The sequence below is a fragment of the Camelina sativa genome, chromosome 1, assembly GCF_030686135.1.
Source record: "Camelina sativa cultivar CO46 ecotype springtype chromosome 1, ASM3068613v1".
NCBI lineage: Eukaryota > Viridiplantae > Streptophyta > Magnoliopsida > Brassicales > Brassicaceae > Camelina > Camelina sativa.
This window is the reverse complement of record NC_141880.1, coordinates 14,220,580-14,229,854: the sequence shown is the minus strand read 5'-3', so window position 1 is coordinate 14,229,854 and position 9,275 is coordinate 14,220,580. Positions and strand designations below refer to the sequence as shown.

General features: G+C 40.6%; 1 non-coding gene across 1 annotated transcript; it reads right to left on the bottom strand.

Moving 5' to 3' along the window:
• Positions 1 to 276: 276 nt before the first annotated feature.
• Positions 277 to 383, bottom strand: LOC147949916 (small nucleolar RNA R71). Its single transcript, XR_015565142.1, has one exon. It is a non-coding gene; the product is annotated as a small nucleolar RNA R71 (small nucleolar RNA).
• Positions 384 to 9,275: the final 8,892 nt, after the last annotated feature.

The following is a 9,275-nucleotide window of genomic DNA, read 5'->3' as shown; positions in this document are numbered from 1 at the left end:
ATCAAAAGTGGTCTGATCTCCATGATCCAAGGGAACAAGTTTCACGGGTTGCCCATGGAGGATCCACTCGATCACCTCGACGAGTTCGACCGTCTGTGCAGTCTCACCAAGATCAACGACGTGAGTGAGGATGGTTTCCAGTTGCGACTCTTCCCATTCTCCCTGGGAGACAAAGCTCATCAATGGGAGAAAAACCTCCCCAAGGGATCCATCAATACTTGGGATGACTGCAAGAAGGCATTCTTGGCAAATTTTTTCTCCAATGCCAGAACTGCACGTCTCAGGAATGACATCTCTGGTTTTACTCTGAAGAGTTCAGAAACATTCTGTGAAGCCTGGGAGCGTTTCAAGGGTTACCAGAGCCAGTGCCCTCACCACGGGTTCAGCAACGAGTCACTGCTGAGCAATCTATACCGTGGTGTACTTCCAAAAATCCGCATGCTGCTTGACACTACCTCTAACGGTAATTTCCTGAACAAAGAAGTGGATGAGGGATTGCAACTAGTTGAGAATCTCACTCAGTCTGACAGCAATTACAATGAAGATTATGCCGCACAGTTTGGGGTGACGCCAGTTATGAGGAGAAGTACAAGAAAGACCTCAAGAACGTCAATGAGAAGCTAGACCGTCTCTTGCTAAGTCAGGAGAGGAGCGTCCACTACATATCTGAGGATGACCCTTTCCAAGTTCCAGATGGGGAGGATGAGCAGTCTGAAGAGATAAACTATGTCCAGAACCAAGGTGGATACAACAAAGGTTACAACCAATACAAGGAAAACCCAAATTTGGCTTACATAAGTAACAACGTTGCTAATTCGCAAGATCAGGTGTACCCTCCTCAGCAGCACCAACAAGGTCAACAAAAACCGTTTGTGCCTTACAATCATGGATTCGTACCCAAACAACAATTCCAGCAAGGTTACCAAGCTCCCTCAGGACTACCGCCAGGATTCCGCCCTTAACCAGTTCAGCCTACTCTAGCACCAGATCAAGAAATGAAGCAAATGATGCAACAAATTCTTCAGGGTCAAGCTAGCGGTTCTATGGATACTGCTAAGAAGTTTGCCGACCTTAGTCAGAGGATGGAATGTTCATACAATGATCTGAACGTCAAATTCGAAGCCTTGAATTCGAAGATCAGGTATATGGAAGGCCAATCCGCCTCTACTTTGCACCAAAGCCTGGTCAATTCCCAGGGAATGCCATTACGCTGCGAAGTGGGAAAACATTGCCTCCCAGAAAAGGAGTACCAGACGTCACTGAGGACAGTGAGGAGTTAGATGGGGAGGATGTTATTCAAGATGAAGCTCAGACCAAGGATCCAGTCGAAGCAGTCAAAGATCCAATCGAGCCAGTGAAGTAGTCTGAACCTGAAACTGTTAAGGAACCTGTTGTTCCTGATGACAAGCCTGTGAGATTCATCCCTCCACCGTACAAGCCTCCTCTACCATTCCCAGTGAGGTTCAAGAAGCAACTTACTGAGAAATACAAAGCTCTGTTCGAACAACAAGTCAAGGAGATTAAGTTGAGGATGCCATTGATGGATATGTTCGCACTTGTTCCCCACTACCAAAAATTTCTCAAGGACTTGGTATTGGAGAGATCAAAAGAGGTTCAAGGCATGGTGGTACTGAGTCTCAAATGCAGTGCAATCATTCAGAAGAAGATTGTACCAAAGAAGCTCAAGGATCCTGGATCATTCACTCTTCCTTGCTCCCTCGGACCTATGTCTTTTGATAGGTGCCTTTGCGATCTTGGCGCTTCAGTTAATTTGATGCCACTCTCTGTTGCTACGAGGGTGGGTTTCACAAGGTTCAAGGGTTGCGACATCTCTCTCATCCTTGCAGATAGATCAGTGAGAATTCCAAAAGGTAGTTTAGAAGACTTACCTGTCAGGATAAGAGACATGGAAGTGCCAACCGATTTTGTGGTGCTGGAGATGGATGAAGAACCAAAAGATCCTTTGATCTTAGGAAGACCGTTTCTGACAACTGCTGGAGCTATCATTGATGTCAGAAATGGCAAGATCGATCTTAATCTAGGAGATGACTTCATCATGAAGTTTGACATCAAGGATACTTTGAAGAATCCGACAATAGGAGGACAAGTCTTCTACATTGAAGAGATGAACAAGTTGGCTGATGAGTTGTTGGAGGAACTAGCTGAGGAGGAACATCTCAAAACTGCTCTGACCAAGGATGGAGAAGAAGGGTTCTTGAATGAGGAGACCACTTGTTACAAGAATATGCTAGACTCCCACAGATAAACGGATGGACCAGAGGAATTCGAGCAGCTATCTGACGCAGAGGAGGTATGTGGAGTTGAGACAGAGAGTTCAGAACGTGATATCCCCCACTCGACCGACGTCATTGATGTGTGTGGTTTTTCACTTCAAATCTTTTACCTTAAAAAGACCACACAACCGCTAAAAGTGCACAGCTAATCGGTAGTAGTATTTAAGGATCGATCCCACAGAGAGAGAGTTGTTATTCAACGGAATCCGACAGAGGTAAGTAAGGATAGGACTTAATAAAAATAGGGTTTTGGTTGTCACGGTTGTAGTAAGCAAATGAATGTAAATAAAAGCAAGTAAAATAAATGAAACAAGCGTTGGGCATCAATGGGAATCGCAGGGGTTCAATGATTTATCTATCTAGGAAAGTTTAGGGTTAGTTTGTTTATCTAAAACTCGGACTACGAAACACTAATGAACCGTTAACTTAAAGTTCTCAAGCTAACCATCTAAGATCACTACAATTCGTTACTCAACTGTCGCAGACAACGACACATAGATCAAAGCATTTAAAACAGGTTCGATTATAATCCGTGGAATTCCATAGGTAAGGGGTATGTGCTTCCTATGTCTTCCCACACATCTAAGCTAGGTCAAGCACACATGCAAGCTTTTGGCAAAGCACACACACTTTAGATCATAGTTAGTTCATGAGGCTAACTTAAAGCATTAAGTAAAGACTTAGAATTAAAGCATAAAATAAATAGATTTAAATCTAACAAACCCTAAAAATTGCCATCTAAACTAAGATCATCTCCCCCCTTTGATTTATCCCTTTAAACCCAACTAGAAAAATACTCTAACATGTTTAAGGGAATCATCAAAGCAAGGTTTAAACAATTCATAAACATAAAAGAATTAATAGAGAAAAGGGATTTAGATATTACTTCAATGATTGTCAAACAAAGTTGTAGGATCTTCTCCCTTAGAAACAAAGTACAAAGCAAATAGAATAGAAGGATTTGGTGGATCTCAAAGCTTCAAAGAGAGGGACAAGGGAGAGGTCTGGACGTCGTCTGCTCCTCTGGTCGTGTCTCTTGGCTGCTCCAATGATTGCACACTCAAAACCCTAGGGCTTAGAAGAGTATTTATAGGGTTCTGTCTAGTTGTAGGGTTTTGTAAGGGTAGAAACGTCTTCTCTTGTTAAGTGCATAGCAAGGGGCGGCGTAGGAAGCTTCTAGAACGGTGGTGAAGACTTGGACTGGGCCGCCGTGGTGGTAGCTGGTCAGGCCTTCAATAAAAAGCCCATTGGCTTGATGGTTCTCCTTACGTCGGTTTAAGGTACGTCTCGGTAAATTGGGCATAACTTCCGGATGGTTGATGGATTGAATTGATTCGACAAAGAGGAGAAAGATGACTCTCTCAGCTTTCCATAGACACCAAGTACATCGAAATGTGAGTTCTGGAAGTTCTTCAAATGTTGCCCATACTGTAAAGTTCTGAAACTTTCCTAAAACGTATTTTTCTTGCCTTTTGTTCCTTTTTGCTATAAAACCTGTAAAACCTTCTTGAAACCTAAAATACTTGATAATGGACATAAAAGCCTTGAAATCATATCAAACTCTTCCTAAATGCATACTAGAACTATAGCTAAAATGGGTAAAATAATGATGTTATCAACTCCCCCAGACTTAGTCTTTGCTTGTCCTCAAGCAAATAATCAAACTAAATCATGGAAAAGAGGTTTTGAAAATACTGGGAATTCACTTATCTTTGGGGATATTGTCTTGACATTAGGAACTTCCATTTGTAATCCACCATGAGAGTCATCAACTCTCCTTGATCCCACAATTCTTTAGAGTTTCCAGAATCTCCATTGTTATCTCTTTACATAAATTAAGCAATAATAAAAGGTAAATATTACCAAGGAAAATCGATCAATGGCTTGCAGACTCTCTTCAAGCCAAGACTTTCTTCATATGATTCCTTTCCTCTGCCTTTTCTCACTTCTCTTTTTTTTTCTTTGTTTTTTTAAAATCAAAGGTGTAGGCGAATACTGGGGTCATTGGTAATTTACCTACCCCTCGCTTCCAAGCTTTGTGTGATCATTTGACTCAAGAGTATAATAATGAGGTCACAGGTAATTTACCTACCTCTCTAAACTGATCAAAATCATCTCATCTTTTATTCTCTCTTTTTTTTTTCCTTTTTTTTTCTTTTTTTTTTAATATTATTGAAGGGAAGAGAGAGAGGAACATACTCTTGAAGAAGTGCAATGTCTTGTGTGGCTTGAATGTAGAGATCTAGTCCAATGTATACCAAATCTCAGGGCTTGATAATTAAGTCCGGTTGAGGTCCTATAAAAGTTAGAGACAACGTTAGATCATCTGAATATCCATCGAATATGGACTTGGGGGATTGTTGAGTCGGCTCACAGTCTTTCCAAACTTTGGTTCTGTTGTCAAGCATAATCAAGAGTCATAAGAGTGTTAATCCAAATCAAATAAACCATTAGAATAAGATCATAATCCCCTACTAGTTTTGACTCAATAAAAAAAAATGTGACTCGATAAAATGTCAAAATTATTGATGTAAAAAGTGGAAAAAGGTCTCAAGTCAACAAAATAGAAAGTAGCATTAGTATAGGATGGAACATCCTTCCCCCCAGACTTAAATCACACCGTCCTCGGTGGGAAAAAAGAAAGAGATGAGGATTAAAAATCATAAGGAAAAGTGTAGGGTTTAAGAATAATGTCACCTTGATGGAATGATGTTGTGTCGACTCTAAAACATTTTATGGTTGCCCAAAAAATTGTCTAGAGGTCAGCTGTGGAATGAAAATGTGGTGACTAACCATTTGTAACTTCCTTTGGTTGCTTGACATCGAGTTTGAACTAGGCTAAGTTCAATCAAATTCTGTTTGATATATCTCTAAATGCATCCTCCTTGAAACAAAAACCTTAAACCATCAATAAAAATGAGAAAATAAAAATAACAAATGCATACCTAAGTAAAAGAATGGTGATGGTTGGTGGTTAGGATGGTGGTGGTGAGGATTTGTCTCGCGGTACACAGGTGAACGGTCGCGGACAACAGCAGCAAGTACGGTGGTGGTACGCGGTACACGGTACAGGACATGGCATCGACTATGGCTGGTATGGCTAGTGGGGACTCTTGGCATCGATCACATGAGGATTGTGATTGATCTGTTGCCTTCGGTTTGCTTCGGTCACATTGAACATGGCTGGTCAGTAGGTGGTGCTTGCCACTAGACATAGTTGTGCATTGCTAATGCATGGGTACTTCTTCTTCCTTCTTTTTTTTTTTTGGTTTTTCTATTTTCTATTTTTTTGTGTTTTTTTTTATATATAAACCTGAAACTAAAATGCAAAAATAAATACTTACTAGCTTGGGTTGCCTCCCAAGAAGCGCACTTGTTTAACGTTGTTGGCTCGACTTTGGCTTGCCTTCTCAAGCAGGGTGAGGAGAGTGGGTTGTCCTTAGACAAGCTCTCTTGGATCTTCCTCCAATATAGGCATCAGCTGGCTCCTTAAGTTCATCTTCTTCTTCACTACACCTCCGAGTTGTTTCGGCAAAACTATTTGCGGTTGTCAGCTCCGCTTCTCCCTTTCCTAGACCTTCTAGGTCTCGTGGTGGTGGAGCATGGGGTGTGGTAGTAGCAAAACAAACCTTTGTGAGGTTTACTCCTTCTTCTTCTCGAGAGTGCTTAAGTGAGTTGTGATTGAAACCTTCGGTTTCCATGGAAATTTGTAGCTTGTTTCCCACGGTTTCTTCTTCAAGTTCTTCTATGACTTCTAGGGTCTCTCCTTCGTCGTGATCTTGTAAAGGATGAATAGGGTTACCTTGTGGTTTGTTCTCCACGAAATTCTCTTGTCTTGAAGTAAAAGAGAATTTTCCTTTTCCTAAAAAGAATTTAGAATGTTTTCCTTTTTCGAATAGGGTTTCCTTTTCCTCCTCTTCTTCCTCATCGGATCGAGCTCCTTCCTTTTCGTGTCCAGCAACACATGAGGTTAGATCCTCAATCTTATCAGCAAGATCTTGGTTCTTCTCCTTTTGTTCAGCTTCAATCTCCTTATGGCTCTCCTCCGTGAATGCAAATTTTTCGGACATAGCTTCTCCAAAACGTTTTTGTTCAAAATCGAGACCAAACATCTTCCTTTCAGCTTCATATGCTCGGTTCTCAAGATTCTCCACATGCCTCCTTGTGTCTAATTCCTTGTTGAATAAAACTCTATACTTGGACTCATGGTCCCTTTCTAAGTCCGAAACTTCATTGCCCAAGTCTCTAATATTGATAGCATTATCTTGGGCACTCTTGAGATGTCTCTCTTGTTCTTCTTCAAGACAATGGAGTCTTCTCTCCATGGCTTCAGCATCCTTAGATCTTTGATCCTCTATGCTTCTAAATCAAACATCAATGTCATCGATTTTTCTTGAAAGATTAGAATCGATTTTGTCAAGCTTCTCATGCAGCATCTTCATAGTCTCATCTTGAAGATCAGCTAATTGACTTATTAGGTCCAACATCTTCTCTTCTTCAGCTCTTTGTTGGGTAGAGATATGAAAATTGTCTTGATAGGCTTGGTGAGGGAATCAAATTAAATAGGGCTCTCGGCGTGGATAGGGGTGGTTTAAATTGGTATCAGGCCTCCTTGCACTACAAGAAAACACGGGTTTTCCGACTACAATCGGCAATTAAATGCGTAGTCGTTAAAATTAGCGACTATTTAGCGACTATTTTGCGACGAATCATATATAGTCGTGTATTAGTCGCTAGTTTGCGACAAAAATATTGAATCGCTAATTTAGTCGCTAAATGGAGACTAAAAAGCGACGAAGTAAGGAAGTTGTGAATGTTGTCGCAAAATAGTCGCTGATTTAGCGACTAATTGTGTAGTCGCTCGTGTTGTCGTAAATTTGGCGACTATTTTGCGACTTATGCGGCGGGTCGCAAAATTTTGTACCACATTAGTCGCTAATTTAGCGACTGATTGTGTAGTTGCTGTTTTGTCGTATATTTGGTGACTATTTTGCGACAAAAGTTTGCGACCCGCAGTATATGTCACAAAATAGTCGCTAAAAGTTGGTGACTACGTGATATTGTCACTTTTTAGTCGCTAAATATACCTATATAAACTGAGCTCACCAAACGTTTTTCTCACTCACAGAAACACACAAAGCAACACCAAAAAAAAACGAGATCATAGAGATTTATAATAATGTCAGATGTACAAGAGGAACGATGAGGTGACGGGAAATTTTACAGAAGAGTTCAGAGCCGGGATAGAGCAGTTCATGCAATTTGCAAATAGCCAGCCTTTTGCACAAGAAAATGGGGGTAAGTTTTTTTGCCCTTGTAGTAGGTGCAAAAACGAGAAGCGTTTTCTAGGGACTAGAATTTGGAATCATCTTTTTAGTTATGGGTTTATGCCAGATTATTATGTTTGGTATAAGCATGGGGAAGAAATAAATATGGATATAGGAACGAGTACTGTTGATCCGACATTTATTAGTGGGAGTGAGGATGTGGGTAATGTAGTAGAAGATAGATATGTGGATATGGTGAATGATGCATTTCCTTCTAATGTGGGTTTTGATGATAACTATCAATGGGATGGGGATAATAAGAGTGTAGAAGAACCAGTACTTAACCATTCAAAAAAATTCTATGACTTGTTAGAAGGTGCAAAAAATCCAATATATGATGGTTGTCGTGAAGGTCACTCACAATTATCTTTAGCTGCTAGAGTTATGCAAAATAAGGCAGATTATAATATGAGTGAAAAGTTAGTGGATTCAGTATGTGAAATGTTGAGTGATTATTTACCAGAAGGAAACCAGGCTATGGGTTCTCATTACGAGACAAAGAAATCGATGCGCAATTTAGGACTCCCATATCATATAATTGATGTTTGTATAAACAATTGTATGTTATTCTGGAAAGATGACAAAAAGGAAGAAAAATGTTTGTTTTGTGATGCACCAAGATGGAAGCCTAAGAATGACCGACGCAGAACCAAAGTACCATATAGTCTTATGTTGTGTAATACTCCTCTTATATTTTGGGCAAAAGAAATTTGGGCCCAACAACATTTCGATCTGATCCATCAAAATCGATCTGAGACAAACCTATTCCTAAACCTAAACCTAAAACATTCGATCTCTCCTTCTTCCTCACTTCCTCATCTCCTTCTTCCATTAACCCTAAATCAATCCATCAATTCGATCCATCTTCTTCTTCAATCTACCTTCTTCGATACATCATCCTTCTTCCTCAATCTAACCCTAACCCTAAACCTTCTTCGATCCATCTCCTTCTTCCTCAATCGATTTATCTTCTATGTCGTCGAATCCTGCTGTTAACAAAACAAAAAAAGAGAAAAGTTGCACCCAACCTTTCTCAGAGAGCCGGACCCTCTAACCAACCCCCACCCGTCGTTAGAAGACCCAACCCTCTTCCACCTCAGTACAATTTCACGCCAACAGCTCGAATTCCTTCCCCGTTCACACCCCTAGAGCAACAATTTTTCCGGAACTTCCCACCGCCATAGACGCTTTTCCAGAACTCAGCAAATCAAGTTTCTGATCCGCCCATTTCGACACTTGAGGTTCCGAACAATACTGCTCACATGCTGTAGGATCATCTGCTATCTCCAACGCAGCACTCTCATGGTCATAGTCAACAACCATCTTCTCAAGGTAACAACTACGAGCCTCAACTCTAGGATGAGACGATGCAATCTCTAACTGCCCTGCTTACGATGCCTGGCCGTGAGAAGTTTACGACTGTTCTCTCTCCCATACCGTTGGAGAAGACAACTTGGTAATGTTTCTAGCTTTGGTTTGATGTAGAATTCAATTTAATTGGTTTGGTTTGGTGCAAGCAATTGGTTTGTCATACTTAGGATGTCTTTGATTCTCATAGTTTGCGGATTGAATTCTTTTGTTGCCTTAAATTTGTTTGTTTGATTGATAGTTTCAATCTCGTTGCTTTCAATCTGTTTGTAAATCTCCTTGCTTT